The sequence below is a fragment of the Dreissena polymorpha genome, chromosome 5 (genome assembly GCF_020536995.1).
Source record: "Dreissena polymorpha isolate Duluth1 chromosome 5, UMN_Dpol_1.0, whole genome shotgun sequence".
In the NCBI taxonomy this organism is placed as follows: Eukaryota; Metazoa; Mollusca; class Bivalvia; order Myida; family Dreissenidae; genus Dreissena; species Dreissena polymorpha.
Genome location: NC_068359.1, coordinates 57,450,744 through 57,475,873, shown reverse-complemented (window position 1 = coordinate 57,475,873; position 25,130 = coordinate 57,450,744). Strand labels below are relative to the sequence as shown.

The window sequence follows — 25,130 nt, the reverse complement described above, 5'->3', positions numbered from 1 at the left end:
TAGACTCATTACACAAAATAATTAAGGAACAGAAGAGTGAAATCGATTGCCTGAAAAAATTGCAATACGATACAGAGTGCAGCCAAACATCCGGTCAAAATGATCTTGAACAATATGGCCGGAGAAACAGCATTCGTATTACTGGCCTCTCCAATGATTCGGACCAACAGTCGTCAATGGCCGTGGCCGACGAAACGGTCTTAATGTTAAATGACAAGCTAGGCATGCAACTCGAGACCAAAGATATCGATATTGCCCATCGCCTCGGAAAATATGTAGAGAATAAATGCAGGCCAGTCATTGTAAAACTCGTTAGACGCCAAACGAAAATCGAAATAATGAAGCGTGCCAATCGTCTAAAGAATACTGGCATCTTCATTAATGAAGACCTGACAAAGATGAATGCAGAAGTTCTGGCTCCATTACGTCTTAAAGAACCTGAGTTGGTGGAGAAGGCCTGGTCCCGCGACGGGAAACTTTTCGTACGCTATCGGGGACAAGACCGTAACGAGCTAGTGACATTTGATAAATACAAACTCTGGCTGGCAAAGGCATGTCCAAACAAAAAGCATGCGACAAACAATACAACTTACGCCCGAAAAGTGTCAAATGGCAGCAGCTCAAGATCGACCAACAGAACACAATCAATAAAATAGGGGCGATAACTCTGGACCCGGACATTAAACACTCTCTTTCTATAGATACCCTGTAGAACCCAATGTGTATTTTCCCTTTAGAAAGTATGTTTTTGTGATATCACATGTAGCTGTGTTTTTGTAAGTTAAATGTAATTTGTAACACACACAAATACACACACACCACACAGACGCATGCTACCATATAGACGCACGCATGTAAGTACGCAGGCACACACACGCGCGCATGCATCCGTACACTTACACAAACACACATTTACTTGGCGCACGAACCATTACCTATAGACAGCTATAAATTTTTGTCACAAACTAATAATCACATTCTTAACAACCATCGGATATCATAAAACACGTACCTATTAAACTTGTTAAGATTTATTCATATCCCCAAAAACTGCGTGCAATTTACTGTATAACTTAATTTATCTATTTGAAATGGGAATTGTGTATATATTCGTATGTTGTTACCTCATTCAAAACATTGCCATAAAATTTAAAAATGTACACATTTCCGCAATGAACGTATCGCAGAGAAAAAGCAAACCCACTTAAGAGGGAGTATACTTTATATATGTAAACAGGGTAGTGTTTGTTTCCCGATCCTTTCAGTAAGGTATTTTTGATGATAAATGTTATGATAATAGAAATATTTAGTGTTTTTTTTTCAATAATTGAACAGCCAGTGATCTACTAATATTAAACATTTTATAAAGTGTTTTTATAGAATTTTGGAATAGCTAGTATTTTATATAAAATTGAACCCTCACACCTGTTACATGTCTAAATGAAATATTTTCTTGATATGTACATGAATATTGTCTGTACGGTTTATTTGGATTTCTGTTCTCAAGAACTGTGATTCGTTTATGGAAAGTACATGATTATTGTTTGTATGGTATATTTAGATTTCTATTCTCAAGAACTGTGATTCGATTATAAAAAATAATTTATATTGAATATATTTGATGCGTGTTTTCTTTTTTAAAGCAAATATTACATCTATGAATGTCCTAGTAGTAAAACGCATAATAACTGTTAAGATTTGCCTTTTCAAAGAAAAAAAAATATACGCCTGTTACTAGTATACATGTATAGTCTATTTAATCTATCTGTCTTTAGAGTATCGTGCATATTTTTTTTTAATAGTACGATTACTTAAATACTGTTTATAATATAAATATTCAAATTGTAGAAATAATGCTCTAAGTGTTAATAGTTCAGCTTTTACACCATGCTACATGGCATCATTTCATTTAAACAATTTATTTTTTCATTCTATGTGTATATGTTAATAAAATGCGAAGTCTTACTACCTAAATAAATCAATGGCCCCATTTCTATCTTCCTATTTAACACTACCTAGAATAAAATGTTTTTTTATAGTTTATTTGGAAGCGGTTAAATGGGCCAATTGAAGATTCCTCACATTATTAAAAAAAAGACTGATATAGCTTCATAATTATTGATTCTATAATCTCAGATCATTCTCTTCCTGTCATGGGACCTGCCAACTATTGTACTGAATACATCCAGTACACTTACATATATATTTATTTATGTATGTTTTCTTTTTTGTTTTCCATGTTGTTGTTAGTTTTCTTCAAGATACTTTTCCAGTAGTATTACTGTGCTTTATTATTATTACAGGTACACTTTAAAGGCATGGTATACAGATGTTCACATAATTAAAAGTATTCGAACTCTTTATTTACCAAATACAACTTTCCTACTGAAAGTTTAACGCTCATAACTTTGATAGTTTAGTATTAACACATCCGGTGGTTAGTCTAGTTCATCTTTTTTTCGGAACTAGATTAACTGACGGCCGGATACAGACTGATTAAAATATGAGATGTACATTCCAAACGTAGATAACTTCTAACAAGTCTCCCTTTATTTAATAAACGCGTGAGTATCCGTCAGTCGATCTAAGCACATTTCGTTTTCGTATATTTGGATCGACAAAGAGACGGATGTGAAAAAGTACCTGTGTACATCTGTTATTTTACAGCTTTACCATACAAATCATTTGTTTTTCTTATAGAGCATGTGTCTCTTGATATTAACAATATTTTGTAATTACAATAGCCATATTTATTTAGTTATTATTGTAATCAACGCTATATAATTCTAACAACATACACACACGCAAAAACCAACACGCAAAAACGCACAAACATATACACGTACGCATGCCCATAACTCACACGCTCGCGCGCACGCAAAGTAAAACCAGCACACGCACACACTCAAACATGCACACACACATGCACGCACGCGCACACACACGTGCGGATACATACGCGATCACACACACACACAGTACGTTAGTTGATCGACTCTTTTTTAATTTTTGAATATAAATCTACATCACATGGAAACCAGGATATGTACACTTGTAATGCTATATATTAGGTAGAAAACGAAATTTTTGAATATAAATCTACATCACATGGAAACCAGGATATGTACACTTGTAATGCTATATATTAGGTAGAAAACGACTTTCGCTATACAGTGATTTTTTTTTTCAAAGAGTCATCATCCATTGAACGGTGTCATATATACGTGTTTTTTTTTCAGATCACTACCTACATTTATACGATGTTGACAGAACCGTATTTAATCATCATCCCTTAACATAATATTTGTATTTTGTTTGTACATATAACCTTTTGTGTTGTTTTCTTTTAATCTATGTATGTTTGTTTAAAAGAAAAATCTTCTTACATATGATAATGTTTAGCAGAACACAATGTTTTTCTTTATGAAATAGCTATTTTTGTAACTTGGATGGTGAATTGTTGTGTACAGTGTACTTATCTGACCTTTATTTCTATTTCACTAAAATATCTTTTGAAGAAGAGACAAAAACACTGTCTTTATAATTTAATGCCACCTATTTTTGTCAATGAATGATATAAATATTGCGTCGTTGAACTGTCGCGGTCTATATGGGAGCAAAAACGAAATGATAAAAAAAAAAAGAAAAGGACTAGCATATTCATGTTTGCAATAAAATTATTATTATTATTATTACTATAAGCTACCATATAATCTACGGTGTTATACATATATACTTTTTGTATCTCAGATCACTAATTCAATTAGTTTGTGTATTTCCAGTGTAAGGAAATGCGCTGTTTATGTCTCTATTGGAGACCAGTCGTTTATTATTGTTATAATCTCACATTTATGATTATTTTTTTTTTACTCCTTCTTTTTTATGGAATATTCATCCTTTTGTATCCCTTATTTTTGTTTTCTAATTTTGTTTGTTTGTGTAGACATCTTACTTCTTATAATAGAAACCAACTGGACACGTTTTCAAATAGAAACTAACTGGACAAGCACACATACATTATCATTTACATCACCCTTTTTTAAATGATCAAGCTATGTACTTTAAATGTAAAAGGGCTAAACAGCAAAGATAAACGCATAAAAATCTTCAAATGGTTAGACGAAAAAAAAAATAATGTATGCTTATTACAAGAAAGTCACTTGACACACACTTTAGCGCAAACCTTAAAAAATGAATGGGACGGGGATATCTACATCAGTGGACAATGTACTAATAAACAAGGCATTGCCTTTCTGATAAAAAGTAACATAGGGATCACAGTTGATAATCGTAACGAAATAATAATTGGCAGACTAGCAAGTATAGATATCAAAATACATGAAACAGAACTTACATTAATCAACGTTTACGGTCCCAACATAGATGATTCCGCATTTTACGAAACATTACAATCCTTTATAATTAGTAACCAAGATAAAAATATTATAATCGGCGGTGATTTCAATACTGTCCTGAACCCATTATTAGATAAAAAGAATGGAAACATTTATACTCATCCTAAAAATAGAAACATTTTAAATAACATAATTGAAAACTACAATATGATGGATATCTGGCGTACAGTATACCCAAACGAAAGCAAATTCACCTGGCACTCAAACACAAAACCAACAATATTTTGTAGATAAGACTATTTTTTAATATCTGAATCTCTTTGCAACATTATTGACACATGTAACATAAAACCAGGATTTATGACTGACCACTCTATAGTTGAACTTAAACTGCACAATATACAACCTGAAAGAGGCCCAGGATACTTTAAAATTAACAACAGCATCTTATTGGATGCACAATATCAAACACAAATAAAACAGGAAATATTAAATACAGTTCAAAATAATAAAGATGCAAACCCAAACACCTTATGGGAAGTAATTAAAGGAAATATACGTAACACAACAATTAGATACACATCATTTAAACGTAAAGAAACACACAAACTTGAAACTGAAACCATCAAAACCATTGAAACACTTGAAAAACAATTGCATCAAACAAACACAAAGGATACCACCGACATTGAAAATGAAATAACATTAAAAAAACAAATATTAGACGGAATTTATCATACACATCTCAATGGAATAATACTAAGAGCGCGTGCACAGCATGTTGAACACAATGAAAAAAAGACAAAATACTTCGCAAACATTGAAAAACGTAGAAGTGAACAAAAAACTGTACACAAAATAGTAGTCAATGGCAAAGATATAACAAACATGACTCAAATACTAGAAGAACAACGTTTATTTTTCGAAACACTCTATAAACGAAAAAATGTTGAAAATAACACCCTTTTTAAAAATACACATCACGCTTTAAACCAAGAGGAAAAACAACTGTGCGACGGATTACTTAATGAATATAAATGTGGATTAGCCCTAAAAGATATGCAAAATAACAAAAGCCCAGGATCTGATGGCATCACAATCGAATTTTATAAAATATTCTGGAATGATATAAAAACACATCTAATTAATTCACTTAACTATTCATTTAACAACGAAAACTTAACTACGCTACAAAAACAAGGTATTATATCACTCATTCCAAAACCTGGAAAAAAACTTAGAATCCTTATCAAACTGTGGCGCCCGATTAGTTTACTAAATAATGATTATAAAATTGCAACTAAAAGTAAAGCAAACAGAATAAAAAAAATATTACCATCAATCATTTCAAAATCTCAATCTGGTTTCATAAAACGACGTTACATTGGTGAAAACGTTCGTCTTATCCAAAAATGCATAAACTATTTTAACAATTCAAACAATCCTGGTCTTATATTCTTTGCAGATTTTGAAAAGGCATTCGATTCACTCGATCATTCATTTATGTTCTCTTGCTTAGAAAATATGAACTTTGGTGAAAGTCTCATTCAATGGGTTAAACTATTCTATACCGATATTAACAGTATAATCATTAACAATGGCTTCTTTTCAAATAGTTTTAACATCGAACGAGGGGTTCGACAAGGATGTCCACTCTCATCATCGCTATTCATTATTTGCATCGAGTATCTATCACATCACATCCAATCAAATAAACACATAAAAGGCATATCACTTGATCCTGATGAAGATATCAAACAGTCCCTATTTGCTGACGATGCAACTTATTTCTTAAACGACAATTACGATTCTTTCCATAACCTAATAGAGTCACTAACCATCTACGGAATGACATCGGGTCTTAAACTAAACAAAAGTAAATGTACTGTGCTACGAGTAGGTAAATTAAAACAAAGTAATGTCGTATATAAAAAAGAAATGAAATTTAATTGGACATCCGATGAAGCCACAACGTTAGGAATTACTTTCACAAATAATGAAAAGGATACAGTTCTTAAAAACATACTACCTAAATTACAGAATTTCAAAAACTGCTTAAAATCATGGCATCACCGTAAACTTACACTAATAGGAAAAAACACAGTATTGAAAACATTTGCACTTCCTAAACTAATTTATGTATTAACAGTTCTCCCAAATCCACCAAATGATGTTATTAACGATATAAAATCAGCAATATTTAATTTCATATGGGACGGTAAGCCTGATAAAATAAAACGAACTCAGTTAATTCAATCTGTAGAAAATGGAGGTATTCAATTAACGAACATTGACTCATTCTTGAATGCAATCAAATGCAGCTGGGTTAAAAGATACCTAGATAATACCAATACGAGTAATTGGAAATTATTCTACCAGAAAATCCTAAAACAATATGGTGACTCCTTACTCTTTGAATGTAACATCAGCAATACTATCTTACATGAAATTGCAAGCAAAAACATATTTCTGTCTGATGTTCTATCAGCATGGAGTGATGTCACTTATAACCTAGAAACCAAAACCAGCAGTAAAACTATTTTATGGAACAATAAAGACATAACTTCAAACAATAAGACGTTTTTCTATAAAGATTGGTTTGAACGAAGCATTAAATATGTCGACCAATTATATGACTACAGAATCAAGGATTTCTACTCTTTTGATGATATATGCTACATATACGGAATACCTTCAAATAATTTTCTGAAGTACTACACACTAATCAAAAGCATACCCATGCATATTAAATCTGAAATCAATACAAATACTACACCATGTACTCAAACAACATTCGTAGAAAACATACTTGGAAGAAAAAACAAACCGAATAAAATATTTTACACACTGCAAATTAAAAAACCTACAGAAAACTCCAAACCCCAAAATAAATGGCAAGCCCTTTTCGGAGAACATGAACTTAATTGGAAACATATATTTACCATGCCATATAAAGCAACTATTGAAAGCACACTGAGAAATTTTCAATATAAATACATCCATAGAATAATAGCTACAAATAAATATCTCTTTAAATGTAAATTATCTAACTCAAATCTGTGTGACTTCTGCGGTGAAAACATCGAAACTATAGAACATCTTTTTTGGGAGTGCAAACACATCCAGCCTATTTGGAATCAATTAGTATCTTTTCTTGAACAACAGCAACTAAACGTTAAACTATCATTCTTAAATGTAAGTTTCGGAATTTACTCATTGAAATCAATAGACTGTAATAATATTGTGAATTTTATTCTTATATTGATGAAATATTTTATCTTTAACATGAAGTACAAAAAACAAGTACCAAATTTTAATTGTTTTGTCAATAGTCTTAAACTAAAAATCCAGATTGAGAAAGAAATAGCCCTCAGTAATGACACATTTCAAATCTTTGAACAAAAATGGAATCGGATTAAATTCTTATAATGTTTGTCCACTTATATACATTTCACTCTAATGTTAGTTTATATTTCTAAAATATTTTTGTATATAATTTTTTTCCATCTTATAAGATCATTGTGAATATACAACAAAACACACAAGTCCAGTATGCTTTCTTCCGACTTTATACAACTCATCATTTTTCATAACTATTCTTCTGTTGTTCTTTTTTTTCTCTTTTAAAAAAATATATATATTAGCATATCTTGTATAACTTGTCTAAACTTAATTGCTTTGTACAACCATTATGTTGTATGATAATATACATGTATACATTGTATGTATTATATTGAATAAAAAAAAATGAAAGTTCCAATGCAAATTGTGTCTGTATATCGACAAGTATCTGCCGATAATTGTCAAACTAGTAATACAAAACTTACCACAAGTATGTAAAAGCACTAAGTTCCTGTGATCATTTTTAGTAAGATAGTGTAATTCTAAACAGTAGCAAATAGCTTGTTTAGTAAATGCATAATGCAATTAATATGATTTCTGTTCTATTGTGTAATTAATAAATTGGTTGTTACTTGTTAATCCATGATAAATGTTTTATGGCTAGTACAAAACCAGCAGTGTTAATTTCGTAAAAAGTAATACAATAACACCACTTTGTAATTTAATATACGTAAATATTCTTGAAATGTAGGTTGATGACAGTGTTTTAGTTTTACTTATTTTGTAACTATTATTTTATGTGCAAATAAATGGTGTGAAGTGTTTTGTATCTCCACACAATGCCACATACCTTTTTATAAATGTTCTGTGTTATTTGAATGTTTAAATAAAAAATATGGATGATATAACATGATGCATTCTAATATTTGCATTCAAATTGTAACAATAGAGTTAAGTGTATGCAGTTTAGACTGTGATTTTAGAATTGCTACAAAATGACTAGTTTTTTAGTGGCGACAAAATTTAAACTATTCAACAATAGTTTGCGAAAGAAAATTAGAAACCTGCAAGATACCTGTATTTATTAAATATTTTAATTGCGAATCAAGTATGTTGTTATGCTGTTACACATAATTATACATTGATAATAAATAAGAAGACAATTAGTGGTGTTAACGTTTCCCAACAGTAGAAATCATTCTTCTGATGAAGTCAGTGATAAACAGACGAACGCTCCAGGTATGGCTTTCAATACGTAGTGTGTGTTATTTGACAGTCTAAAACTTATTGGATTAAAAAAAAATCCTGTCAAATTTGTCATTCAAAATTGATTTGACACATTACATGATTTTGATTATGTTAAATCAGTGTACTGTATGCTAAATGCAACTGCTTTAGCAAGCTGTCAAGTTGAATTGAGACATTTGATGAAGCAAACTGTTTCCTGGGTAGGACCAGTACTTAGTGTCTATATGACGTACCATGACGTCGAAAGTCTACAAGACCTACTAAGTAGAACGAGAAATGAACTTCGACGTACAATTTTCACCGACCCTTGAGTGTTAGCCAATCAGAAGACACCTTACGTCTGTTGCTTTTAGAGATTTTTGATATTGAACATTAGTTTTATTTATACCGAATTATGCGACTATCGACCGCTTTCTCATAGATATTGTGCGTATTTATTAAACATTATAATTATTATAATTTATACCAAATTATGCGACTATCGACCGCTAACTCGTAGATATTGTGCGTATTTATTGACCTGGCGTGGCGGAACTAACCTCTGACTTATGCAAGTATTGGTTATCACAAAATACGACCAACGGGGAGTTTATAATACATTATTTATCCCATTAATGCTTGGTAACTGGTTACCGTTGGGAATTTCCTACACAGTAATGCGCTGGACGGTCGTGATACTCCGCCCCGCAAGATCATTTCATACACACAATATGCTGAATAATTTTAATTTTAAAAAGGTAACAATTGAATCTTCTTCAAATTTGTATATAATCTATTTCAATGCATTAAATACTTGAAACTTCTATGTGTTGTTTTTTGCCATTCTGATATTTTTATTCATTTTGTCCTCAACTAAAAAAAGATTTTAAACATTTATTATGAATAAATCTGAAGGAAAAGCGGCTCAAGAGACTAGTGTTTTGATTGGCTGTTCAGAAAATGTGTACGTAGAAGTACAAACATGTATGTCAAAGTACAAATTGTACTTTGACGTACAAATATAAACTTCGACGTGTATTTTATATTCATGTGGACGTACAATTATTGTACTTCGACGTACATTTCTCTTTTTAACGTGTAGGTCTTCTTGACTTTCAACCCAAATGGTACGCAATAGTATGTCTTTAGGGTTATCTAAAGAATGCTTCCACTTTAAGGATCAATACAGAGACCTCCCAGTGACTAAGCCAGTTAGCAGACACCCCATCCACTATACCACAGACACCGAACCAGCTATAAATTACTGTGGCTAGAAAACAAACAAAAAATAAGATGCTAGATCTTTAAGCTTGGAACATGTAACTCGTTTTAAGATTGATTTTTTTTGGATGAATTACTTAATTATTGCAACAATTATTATATTTTGAACACAATCATATATCCATATTTTTATTAAAAATACATGGTTATCAAAAAAACTTAAAAAGCTTTTGCCCGTAAATTAGGTAGCACCTATAATCATATTATTTTTCTTCAATGATTGCTATTTTATGTACTAGAGCTACTCATTTTCGTCCATTGTGGTGATAATCATTAATGTAAAATTTACCTTTAATAGTGCTAACATATGCATACATGTACACATACACATCTAAATTCAATGTATATGCACTGGTTAATAAAATGTACAAATGTAAGCAATGTCACCCACCCAACAGGTTAAATCTCTGCCCGTGGAATCGTGCAAATGGTAAACAAAGTTGCTAAAGGTTTTAATTAAATTATTCAACTTCTTGCAGCATTTGTTTGAAAAAAAAAATACATGTACAGTAGCTGTATTAAATAAATTTATTTCTTGCAGCACTTTGTCGGTGGTGCAGGACTAACAGACATGTTCCCGGACCCAATGCCAGCCGATGGCTCTCGTACCACACCGAGGGGCCCCTCCAAAACGGAGACGATTGGAAGGCAATTTTAATGGGAACAGTCACAAAGAGTAAGTAATTCTATCCGCATGGAAAATAATTTCTTATACATGTTACTGCAATCAATGATTTAATGATTCATTATTAACAAAACAAAATAATTGATTTAATCGTGTGAAATCCTTTTAAAATGCCCTTAGCATTCAGCCAGCCAATGTTATTTAAAAAGTGTTTTCTTTTAAACAGCACTTTATTACAATTTAAAGAATATTATGCAAATGTAGTACATAATTGAGATAAAAACTGTAGATACACAGACACAATCGTGTGAGCATGCATGGATTCTGATTATTTCCATATTCGAATTTCAGAAACGAAAATACAGATTTCAAGTCTGTGGACTCCATCAGGCATCATATAGATACCAGCTGCCAAACAGATGCAGATTACTTAAAATTGCTTTCAAATGAAAATGCTTTACGTTTAACTTTGAGCAGATTAAGACATGGTTTTGGTCTAAGGATTTAGCAGTGAGATTCAACATATCATTTCAATCTGCTAGAATTGTGTTGAATAATTTGTTGGACATTATGTATTTTAAGTTTGGCCAAGTATCAATCTGGCCTCAAAGGTTTGTTATTATTTCTAAATTTGAAAAAAAGATTTGAAAAAGAATTTTCCAAACACTCTTATCATAATAGATGGAACTGAAATTAAAACACAAGTACCTAATTAATGCTCTTGGGCTACACAGTCAACTTTACAGTGATTATAAGAAATATACAACCTTAAAGGCATTCGTTGGTTGTGATCCCAGCGGATCTGCTATCTTTATATCTTAATTATTTACAGGCGCAATATCGGATACATCTATTTGCGATGATAGTGGATTTTTTTTCATTATTAAAGGTTTTATGAGAACACGGATATATAAATAAAAGAGACTGGGTTATGGCTGATAAAGGTTTTACTATTAAAGATGAGCTTAGTGAAATAGGAATATCAATTAATATTATACCATTTGCATCCTCTTCCTCCCAAATGATTCCCACAGACACATATTTAACACAGAAAGTAGCAAAAAATAGAGTGCACATAGAGAGAGAGTAATTGCAAAAATTGGTGTTGATTGGAAATAGACTGCAAACTTCATTATTTAAGCAGGCTAACAAAGTACGGACTGTGTGTGCTGTGATGACTCTGCGTCAAAATATTTTTGTAAAGGACGAATCATGGACTCATAACTTGCCATTTTAAATATGTTACAATCAGATTGTAATGATCTGTTGGGGTCGCGGTGGTGTAGTAGATGTGGTGACCGCCTAGCGATCGGGATTTCTGGGTTTGATCCCTACTTGGGGAGCTTTTTCTTATTTTCTCCTCAATAGACACCAAGTACTGGTGCTTCCCAGCAAACGGAGTCGTGAGTGTCTCTATAAGCCTAATGCTTTCGATGCAATCGAGCTAAAATAAAATAACTATGTTTAAACTAAATATGTTAAAACCAAATAACATGTTTTGTATTAAATAAATAATTTGTATTTTCAATTGTGTACTGTTGCGTCATGGATTGATGTAAAATTACATATTATAATATAATAAAAGATGAAAAATATAAGATATGTGTGATAACTTGTTTGGCTCGAATAAGCTGCATGTAACATGCCTGGTATGAAAGCTATGATCCAACTTGGACAATTCCCAACTTTGTGTTTACTGTTTGTCTTTTTGGGGACAGCAGGTATTCTAGAGGTGTGCCTGATGCCTTCTGTAGTTATTCTATATCAATATAACAAATATGAGAAACTATGTGTTATAAACGTTTTACCCTTGTGCAGTTTGCGTGTGAACGAGTGCTTGTATGTTGAGAAATGTATGTTAAAGTTTGCGAGGGAATATGACGATATTAAAAAAAGGAATGATACGTTCTCCGTACATTTAATTATATGTTTTTAAAATGACATTGAATACGTGTTAAATTATTATGCCCCCCTTCGAAGAAGAGGGGGTATATTGTTTTGCTCATGTCGGTCCTTCGGTCCGTCGGTCCGTCGGTCTGTCGGTCCGTCGGTCCGTCTGTCCGTCCACCAGATGGTTTCCGGATGATAACTCAAGAACGCTTAGGCCTAGGATCATGAAATTTTATAGGTACATAGACCATGACTGTCAGATGACCCCTATTGATTTTCAGGTCACTAGGTCAAAGGTCAAGGTCACAGTGACTCAAAATAGTAAAATGGTTTCCGGCTGATAACTCAAGAATGCTTAGGCCTAGGATCATGAAACTTCATAGGTAAATTGATCATGACTGGCAGATGACCCCTTTTGATTTTCAGATCACTAGGTTAAAGGTCAAGGTCACGGATACTCGAAATAGTTAAATGGTTTCCGGATGATAATACAAGAATGCTTACGCCTAGGATCATGAAACTTTATAGAAACACTGATCATGACTGGCAGATGACCCCTATCGATTTTCAGGTCTCTAGGTCAAAGGTCAAGGTCACAGTGACTCGAAACAGTAGAATGGTTTCCGGATGATAACTCGAGAATGTTTACGCCTAGGATCACGAAATTTCATAGGTACATTGATCATGACTGGCAGATGATCCCTATTGATTTTCAGGTCACTATGTCAAAGGTCAAGGTCACAGTGACTCGAAACAGTAAAATGGTTTCCGGACGATAAATCAAGAACGCTTACGCCTAGGATCATGAAACTTCATAGGTACATTGATCACAAAAGGCAGATAACCCCTATTTATTTTCAGGTCAATAGGTCAAAGGTCACCGTGACTCGAAACAGTAAAATGGTTTCCGGATGATCACTTAAGAATGCTTACGCCTAGGATCATGAAACTTCATAGGTACATTGATCATGACTGGCAGATGACCCCTATCAATTTTCAGGTCACTAGGTGAAAGGTCAAGGTCACAGTGACTCAAAATAGTAAAATGGTTTCCTGATGATAACTCATGAATAATTAGGCCTAGGATCATGAAACTTCATAGGTACATTTATCATGACTGGCAGATGACCCCTATTGATGTTCAGGTCACTAGGTCAAAGGTCAAGGTCACAGTTACAAAAAACATATTCACACAATGGCTGCCACTACAACTGACAGCCTATGGGGGGCATGCATTTTTTACAAACAGCTCTTGTTTATGTAAGCTATTAATTATTCTCCATCATTTGTTAGATCCACGCCATGTATTGTATTGTTCAAGGTTATATAAGCATTATTCTTTAACTCAACAGTTCGCACGTCCCTTGTTAATACCGATTAACAAAAGGCATCTGTTGCATATAATATTTTGTTTAATGCACCCTCCATGTTTTGCACTCCTCTTTTTTCTACGTTCCCTCGACGAAGTAAGTTGTAACAGCTCATGCGTTCCCACGAGTTAGTAAATCGTTCCATCGTGTAGGTATTTCGTGGGAACGAGATGGAAAAAAAAGACGAGTGCGATTTAAAAAAAGAATAAATAATGTCATCTCTATGTAACCGTATTATCTTTCGAAAGAATAGTCACATTTTAAGAGCATGCGCTTGTTTAACAAAATCAACGCGTGTTCGGCGTCCACATTCTTTAGTTGACTAAATATTTTAGGTAAATTGCATGATTGATTTTTATTCAAGTATATCTATGCATTGAGTGATATTTTGGTCCTTTCAGTTCCCAATCAACGTTTCCAATACGTTCAGTTGGCCTATAAAAACCAGTTAAGAGATCATTTCAAGCGTTCTGGTTTTAGGCTAATTTTGAAGGCTAATGCAGAATTATCACATCATTATCTTCAAGCAAAGGTATCAAAGCACATATGAAACATATCACTATTGGTACCGATCCATAAACGTTATAAATGCACTGTGTAATTTACACATAATAGAAAATAATTAACATATTGCAGGATCATTTACTTTTTATAATTTTGCTTTAATGATAAAGACGAATAAAGTAATTGTTTTCATTGATCAATAAAGATGTCATGAGTATGATATATTGAGATATCGTTAGTACATTTTACATGTGCGCGTGATCCTTCATATAAGTGATTTTAACCGTTTCCCTCGCCCTTATGTTTATTATACAGGTTCATGTATTCAGATCGAATACAAATTTTATAAGTGTTCGTGTTAAGAGGCAGACAATAAGTAAACATGTAATAAGCCTGCACATTGTGTTACAGAATATATATGTTATTGCACATTCATAAGTGCGGAAAGGTTTTGGGATATTGAACTGTATGTTGGTCGTAAACATTGGAGCTTGAATCTTTTTACAAGATTGTACACATTCGACAAAAACGACTGATTTTGTCAGTTAACAAACAGTCGTTTAACATTATTTTGGGTCATTCAATACTTGGTCAATACTCAGAAGCCTTCTAACGATGAAGCGTACATAATTGTTAACTTTTTGTTCTGGTTATAATTGTATAACAACACTGAATAATTATTATGTAATACTGTGTTATAGCGTTATACAAATAATGAAAAATCGGCGACAAAGCCACGCTGATGGATGACAAAATAACTGCATAGGATTTAAGTTGGAGACAAAAATAAATTGCTTGAAAAGAAATATATCAGAACATGTCCATCTAGTGCATTATCAGAGATATTACGGTTTTGTTTTTCTTGTACACACAGCGCTTACGTTAGTGGTCGTCCGCTAGCTTTCAACAGTTGGAAGTCCTGACTTCCAGACCTTACATTTTGGACGTCCCAGACATAAAGTTGGTGGTCCCACTTTTATTCAAGTACTTTCAGAAAACCCTACCGATTGTTTTGATCGCTGGAAATAAACATGTTCCAACGATATCATTTACCCGATAATCCAGTAAAATTTTCTTTTTTTTTCATAACTTAAATATGGCTTTTATTGACGACGAATGTGTTAAAGAATTGTATAACTAAGACATATTACTAGCCCATCCATTGCAGGTTTTTCATTTGCATCATTCGTGAGCATCCATAACTCAAGATGGGGAATATTAAGATCTATATGGAGATCTGTTTACGTTTTTAAAATATATTGCAAAAAGCACTTGGTATGTTTAAAGACTCAGAGGTACTTAACCTGTGCTCTGTGTATATCCATTTATACCATTTGTACAACAGTTGATTATTTATATTTTCAACCTTTTCAATTGAGTGTCAGAGACCGGAATAAAGATATAGTTTCCTTTGACTACAATATCAAGTCGAAGGGTTATATACAATTAAAAATTCCTGACTTTAACTTATATTGTAATGTGTATTTTTCAGACGTTTGGACTTTGAAATAAAAAAAACAATCTTCGCCGGAGGTAAATAAGAAATTTTGATAGGTTTTCAATTATTGTAACAGTATTTTACAACACGTTAATATAATTCTTTTAAATAAACAACAATCATGATATTAGATAAGGCTTTCCCACCCAAATATTGTATCATGGAATATCTGATATGATCAATAAACTACACACGGCAAAATGTACATTGCCCATACAAAATCGTGATAATTCTCATATAAGTTCGAATAAATTGCTTTTCTATTGAAATTTCAGCAGTTAACTTCAGACATATCTGAATATTTTTTTTTGAAAACATCTGAAAATGGTCAAATATATTTATAAAAATTTCGTACAATTACATGGTGAAGTGGATTTTTTTTAATTTATGAATGACAAGGTGGCATTCATCCTGAAGATCATGTTAAAATCTGACCCAGTAACAATTCAATCAAAGATTTTAAGTTCATACACAGATAATTCAATGACACTCAGCGGTTAAAACTGTATTAAACAAATTACATGCATTCATGAAAGTTTAGTAGAAAATCTATTGGGAACTTGATTATATATTTTAAAGTAAAAAAACAAAGGGTCATAATTCAGGTTAACTGGTAGCACCCATAATAATCAATTAAACATTTAAGTCATTTAGCTTCGAAACTTTGGGAAAAACCGAAAAAACATGTACGGATAAGTTCAATACTCAAAAAGTTTCGACTATATATTTACTAAAGGAAAAACATAAAAGGAGCTTTAATTCTTTAAAATTTCTTGGCTCCCGCCGTTAACCGTGAAAGATCAAGGTAGATTCATTCGGTAGATAAAACGTAGTTTTAAAAGTATGTTTTTAATAAATCCAAAACACAAAGGGCCATATTTTGCCAAATCTCATCGCAGTCAAATTTATTTTCTGCCAACCATAAGAACATAAAAATGATTACATTGTGACAGCTTGCGCAAGATCCTCTATTGTAAAAGTGTGATTTACATAATTTACGTTTGAGACTTTATATTCTTTTGTTGAGAAATAGTCAAAGGGACATATAAATTTGTCAAAACTCATGGCAGCCAGTATTACTTTTCTAAAAAAATCCATACTTTAAGGCCATTAAACAATTAAAGAGATCCACCCAGAAGATAAAAAAGACATCTCTAATGTCTTGAACCATAATAGTCAATAAAGAGAAAAGACAAAGGGCCATAATGCTGCCAGCTCGTATCGCTGTCAAACTTCATATTTATATAATTATATTCCAATTGCAGCCATTTAGATGTAATTAAATAAGAAAATTGAAAACACAAAAATGAGGCTTTCTTTTAGAAAGAGGCAAACCAGTCAAAGATTCATAATTCTGCCAGAACTCGTTGAATAAAAAATTATATTCTTTACGAACATATACACCTGTGAAGGTTTAAGCACAATCCTTCAAGTATATAAATAAAGTAAAATAATAACAAAAGCTTCGGGGCGGACCTAAGCAACGCCAAGTGCAATGCTGACCACCATCAAATACACTGATACAGCCACTGCCTATTTCAACCCAAAAACATCCACCAAACAGATTTATCTTGTGCTTTATAACAACTTCGCTCAAATCAGTTGTTCCAGTTTCACTACATGGAATAAATAAGCAATGTGGGATATGATCGCGCGATAATTTGTCACATTGCGGAGAATTATACAAAACAGATGATTTGTATACAGTGGCATATGCTGTATATTTCTGCTGGTATATTGAAGCTACCATAGGACATGCTTATTGTTTACATAATCATTGGATAACATTATAATTGTGTTGCACTGCCGTAACCGTTACAACTGTAAGCAGCTTGTACGTCTCTCTGTCCATTTAACTGCCTGTGCGACTGTGCGAACAGACTTACATTCCGACAGATAAATGCCCATAAAGAGACAAGTATACCTAAATTTAATCATTGTAAAAAACTTGAATACAAAATACAAATAAAAGTATACGGAATATCAGTAGCACGTTGACAAAATGATTTCAAATAAGGTCAATAATTTATACCAAATGTCATCTGAGCTAATGCAATTCATTAATGAAAAAGCAATCTCTATAAAATGCATATGGGAGCATAATCGAGTGCTGTCAAAATGTTAGATATGCCATTGGCATTCTACGTTTAGCATTTACAAAATGTCAGATACGACTGTATTAATGTAATATTTGATGATAGCTGTCATATTTGACCATGATAGCGTCAGCCTAAAATATAATGTCGAACACATGGAAATATGTGCAGCTTAATATGTGCAGGTATAGACATAGGAACAGGGAACAAAGTGCGGTTTGAGTATTTATGTTAAATAGATTATAGGTTCATTACTTTGATGAATGATATAAATGCGTGATGTTCTCAAATCAATTAGAATTTCCATTATTTATTGAGATCCTCAATTTATGCTGTAAAAAATATTTCATTTAATATAATGCTAGAATGAATATCATACACTTTGAACACTATTTATGCAAACAAACTTGCATTCGAAAAATTGTTATTGCAAAAAAATGTGTTAACTAAATTGACTTGCTTTAAAACAAAGTATAATATTAACTTCATGATTTAATGCCAACGTTTGTATCCTTTACGAGTTACCGGCTATATTGTGCATGCTACATTTATATGATTCTGTTGTGAAAAAATATACTCATAAACTCATCATCAGAATACCAGCGACTCAACAGTGAACTTTTATATTTGCTGACATGATTGCCGTATTAATACTTCATATGATTTACACGTTAACGACTGTTTTAAAATATTTTTTTAATGTCGATAGGAATGTTACGGATAAGAAAAATAGATTACACATTAAAATCGTCCCAGGCGTGAGTACGTAAACGGGTATCATTATACGGAACACGGTACTTTTTTCGAGAAGCTTTTATTTAATATTGTAAATAAACCTCTACTTGAGTCAGCTTATTTTTAGATAAATAACCAACAAAAAAACATATATCGATTTCAAAGACTTCATCTCATTTTTAAACAGTTGTATCACAAAGCGTTTCAAGAAGTTTAAAGTGAGATTGTACGATTTTTATATGTGTTAAATTGTAATATATTGATGAAAATATGTTAGAATAACACAAAATAAGCAAGAACAATTATACATTCAAGACGAATTTCATCAAATGCAGCAATGCAAAGTAAGCGCCCCGAGCCGATTGTGACGAAGATATTTCGTACATATTTTCCTACAATAACCGAAGCATTCGTCTTTTTAATAGGATCGGAGTTAGTGTTCGTGTGTCGTATGAATAGATATCGTTGCAGGACATTAAAATGATCCGTAAAACTAAATTTAGATTCACATCGTACATGCATGATATACATGCTTGGGAATTCGACTGTACAGACATTTTAGATTTCAGAATTAAGTATCTGGCTTGTTTCGCATTTTTCGAGACATGTATTCTTAACTTTTTTTTTAATTTATATTAAAATATATGTATAATAAGGTTTTTGCAAATTTTATATACATTCATAAATATTTGACAAAGACGTACAATCTCACTTTAATATAATTGATAATACAAGTATCGTTAAGTTTTTATCTTTTACACGAAGACCTGTCCACCTATACGACCAGATTACAGTCTTTACATAGCTGATACAAATATTGCTGTCTGTATCGAGACATTGATACAGTGTTGCTTAAGTTTTCAATATCAATCATTCAGTAGTTAAAATGTAAATATTTAAGGAACTAACTAGCGCCAAAAAAAATTAAAACAGCAATTTTTAAAGAACAAAACACAAACACCCAAAAACAATATAATAAAAAACAAATGACGCATAAACGAAACGACTCATCTTGACTAAACGAATGACTAAAATGTAATTTAACATCATCAAATGACTACCAATCTGACGCTTTTTGTGACATGATTGTGCATATTTTTATCAAACGAAAATACTATTATCCATTTGATAGTACCTTTGGGATTATTGTCATGAACCAACAATGAGTGTGGTTATTAATTGTTTAATGCAACAAATGAACAATTAGTTACGGCACGCTAACAATGCTTTATGTAAATCAACCACAGCATGCTATATGGAAACATTTATAGCCAATACAAATTATTACCAACCATCTTGTTGGTCAATATATTGCAAATCTATTACAATATTACAAAATAAGAGTACTATCTGTAAAGTCCTAATAGTTGTATCAAAATAGATTTATTAAAAAAATAAGGAAGACTGCTTCTCCTTTTGGTGGCCATGTTGTTCACCAAACAAGAACCATTTACCAACTCAGCCGATCTATCACCCGAATAAAAGTTCTGAACAAGCTTCATACAGATTGGCCTATACATGTTATTTTATAATGTTAACAACATTTTTAAAATGGAAATGTAAACATGCACCAAACCCTGACAGCAATGCTTTTAACAAATCGCAACCATTTTCAAACTTATGTGAGATATCAATAGAACAAAGGTTCTAACCAAGTTTAATGAAGGTAAGACTACACACGTCTATAATATTAACAAGGTTGTACTAAAGCCATATCAGTTAAACTTCCCTGTCCCTCGGTGGCTATGTTTTGTTAAACGAACGGAATCATTTTCGACTTGAGCCGAACTATCATAAGAAAAATGTTCTGACCAAATTTCATGAAGATTGGACTATAAATGTGACTTCTAGAGTGTTAACAAGGTTATACCATAGCCATATAAAGACAAATTCCCCTACCACTGGCGACAATGCTTTTCAACAAACCGAAGTCATTATCAAACTCAGCCGAGATATATCATTACACGAATGTTCATGAATATTGGACAGTTAATATGATTTATGAACGTTTTACAGAGTTTAAGCAAAGCAATATAAGGAAACTGCGCATACACCTGGCGGCCATGTTTAATCAACGAACCGGATAAATTGTCGGTGTCAGACGAGATATAATAAGAAAACATATTCTAAGCAAGCGTTACGAAGATTTGACTTAAAAGGTGATATCGAAAATAAAAACAACCATTTCTTTACTTGGACCCAGTTTTCTTGTTTTCGAACTCACGTGACTCAGTTTCGAACGTGGCAAATATATCATTGGGACATGTCATTTAACTAAATTACGTTATTTCTGGACAATGAATGCCCCCCTCCCCCCTCTAGAGTGTTAAAACGGAAAATGTTCACGACGCATAAAGCACGACCAAACACTAACAAAAGGCGTTCACAAAAGCTTACCGTGATCGCGTTGTGCTCAGGTGAAATAATAAAGGAAAATAAATAACAAGAACAAAACCCAGAATTCCTATCTCTCTTTCAATTTATGAATGTAGTACTTCCCATACCCATGTAAATAAAAATCCAGAGAATTATTGTAAACTAAATAAATAACTACAGCTGCAGATTGCTAAGTTTCGAACATAATTTATAATGCATTGTAATTATATTAGTCTATGTTGTAATTTTATGTGTACGAAAGCATAAATTTCTGTAATTATTAACAACACATTTCCGAATACCGGTAGTAGAACATTTGGTTTTACAGTCCAATACAAACATACGTTGAAAGAGAAAAATATTATAGAATAAATGCTAACATGTTCTCTGCATGCATGCAAACGCAGAATTGAACCTACGAACATTTAATGGAAGGTCATTGCAAACAAATGAGAGACCGATTCCAGTGCATCATGCCCTCGACTGGAACTGCATTTGCTTGTATTCCATGCTCTCCGCTATCAGTATGATACATATATATGATACATATATATGTAAATTCTTTGAGAGTTTTTCTTTGATCGTTTTTGACAGGATAATTGATGTGAAGCATATTTTTACCTGAAAATATCAGGTCTGCAACGGTCCTATCTCATCGAAAGATTTTCGTACTCTGCATTTTGAGGAACCACGTAGTGATTTTGCACCCAGAATTTGTCTCCAGGCAAGGTAGAGACAGCTTTCATCCCATCATTATACATTGTAACATGACATTTTCTTATTTCAAAGTTTTTATCAGTCCAAAGATAGAATATGATACATATGAAAACTGGAGGATCATTCGAATTTTTCAGGAACACTTAAAGCAGGATAATTCTAATGGTCCACAAACACTTTGAAAAGGATCATTGATACGTTCAATGAACACATTGATAAGAGTCATTACAAACATGAACAATTTGAGAAGGATCAGTCCAGTGTACAATGAACACATTGCGAAGTATGATTTCTATGGCACATGAACACATTTAGAAGGATCATTTCAACGTTCAATAAACCATTCTAGATCGATCATTCAGATGCCACATGGAAACGTGGGGTCATTCCAAGTATCCATAAACAATTGAGAAGGATCACTCAAATGTTTTGTGAATACTTTCATTCCATTCTACCATGAACACTTTGTGAAGGATTATTCGAATGTTCCATGAACCTGATCATTCTCACTTGTAATGAACACTTTGATAAGTATCAACTCATGTATCTATGAACACGTTGAGAAGGATGCTTTCCATGCTGCATGAATTGGGATCAACAACAGTTACTAAAGATTTTAATTCAGAAACTGATTGCATTCAACAATCATACATGAATTTACCCCCCTTTACTATATGTTAGCTTAATATTGGGTATATTGTATTGGATCTTGTGTTTCCAATATCTTATATTTAAGTAAAATAAAATGTGTGAAACCTATGTTCTCAAATACATTCGTGTTCAAAGATGACTACTTTTTAATGAACACTTCCTGAAGAGTCAGGAAAATACCCCAAACATAAAATATCTAACAATTACAACTACAAAACAAATGATATTGGTATATTGGTACACACAAGCTTGCGGTAAATGCCAGAATGAATATCGGTATGACATAACAGTTAAATACAAGGGTTTAATTATTACGCTGGCAATCTAGCTGAGAGGCATTGTAGCGCCGTTAAATGTCGCATCGCCGTTATATGTCGCGGGCTACAAGAATTGTCGCAACGTTTACGATAAATGTCGCAAGGAACGATACATGTCGCAAACCCTACTGACGATATATGTCGCAACTTTAACGATAAATGTCGCAAAAATTTCAACTGCCGGTATTTATCGCAATATTAACGATTAATGTCGCACACCTTCGTAAGTCATGTTAAAAACGAAAACTTGAAGTAAAATAACTAAAACTTTAAGGTTTAATTTAGATTACCCGACGAGGTTCTTTGAGCCGACTTCCACAAGAATGGTCAGTTTTTAGTTAGTATTGTCCGAAATGGTCAATTGTGGTCAGTATTTTCCATAATTGTCAGCTGCGGTCAGTATTGTCCGTTATGGTCAGTTGTGGTCAATATGGACCCAACTTATTCTTATAATTCTTGGCTCGAGTAGCCAGTTGTTGATTTCCCTGTGCTTAATGGACTGCTGTTATCAAGATTGGCCAAATGTTGTAAGATGTGATAAGACTGTAACATTATTACAGCAACACAAATTACGATAAAATTGCATTGAATAATGTATGTTAGTTACATGACTGTAGTACATGTATCATTATCTAAGTTAATGTATTTCTATTTTGCAGACGCACTGGCATATGTCGGAATTTGTACTGGCATACTGATGAACTGACTGAAGAATAATATGTTCTTTTTATTTTGTCAATATCGTTGCCTTCAATTAATGCTTAACATATAGGCAGCGGTATTCTATGTTGCCGATTCATTGGCTCGCTGCGGAGTATCAATCTAGTGAAAAATACATCATCCCCGTTTATCAGTGAACTTAGACTTCTGCTAGTTGTTTCCTTTACTTTCGTGTATATAAAAGTTTTTAGATAGTTACAGTGTTAAATATCATCCTCCGTACACAGTAATTTTGTTTTATTAGATTCCCGATCCTTTTGGATTTTGAACTCGTACTCTTTAAACTGACCAAATACGAAAATGGCCGCAATTACTTTAAACATTGGGGTCAGAATACACTAAATAGTTTCCCTATATAATTCAATGTGAAAGCGACAACTTTAGGCCAAAATAAATGCAACATTTTGCACATAGAGACCCCCATAACTATACCTTTTCATAAAGGCCATTCTAAGCGGAATCGATTTATGCAATAAAAAAGATATGTCATGTTCAATTCAAGAAAGAACTTGACACAAATCAAAATCGACTGTTCTTGCAACTTTTGTTTTCGGCCGTTTCTTAGTGGAATGTAACCTTTTTTCAGTGCGATGGTTTACTATAGTCTTTAAGTTTATCATATTTCAGGGATTCAGTAGTGAACACCTATTCATGCCCTACCATTATCTCCGAAAGATAACACCCGAATAATAGATAAAAGTGTAAAACATGTCTTCCTGTCAACTATGGTATTTTTTTTAGAGAGCACAGCCCTTCATGAAACGGTTATTTAGTGCACTAAAACCTTGGGTCGGTTAAAAACGAAGTTTATTAAATTCAAAATACTATCATTTAAGTTATATTTTAAACTAAGTTTTTATAGAAACACTATATACAGCAAAAAACCAAGAAATAGACAGATTTACCGTTACCTTTTTGAAATAAAAATAAAAATGCAACATGCATCATTTTCAGCAGTAAATCACCCAATTTAGCCATAGCGTTGTTTTAATTTTAAAAAATTGAAGGATGTGCATCAAAATTTTAACATATTTAACAATAAACATAGTTATATGTTATATTAAATCAAATTACGTTAGAAAAGAAATAAAACTCGTCGCAAAAAAGTATGCGATGTCGGCAGGATTCGAACCTGCGCGGGAAGATCCTAAAGTTGTCAAATGCATCGCCTTAACCACTCGGCCGTGACAACTTCACATTAGTGCAAGCTTAAATTAGATATCCATAAGTAAACAGGTAAAAATGCTTGTCGATCTTTGAAGAAATCGCGAAATCATATTTTTCAGATGATATTTGGATCAAAGTCATTATTTATTGTGAAAATAATGTATTCTAAAGGAATTACGTAAACATATATCAAAATTCGAAGTTTGAACAAAAGTAAAATGCATCTCTCGGAAATAACCGATCATTGAAGATCGGCAAT

The 25,130-nt window shown here is 32.6% G+C and overlaps 1 pseudogene; it reads left to right on the top strand.

Annotated features, from left to right (window-relative positions):
* Positions 1-338: 338 nt before the first annotated feature.
* Positions 339-11,920, top strand: LOC127831245 (uncharacterized; annotated as a pseudogene).
* Positions 11,921-25,130: the final 13,210 nt, after the last annotated feature.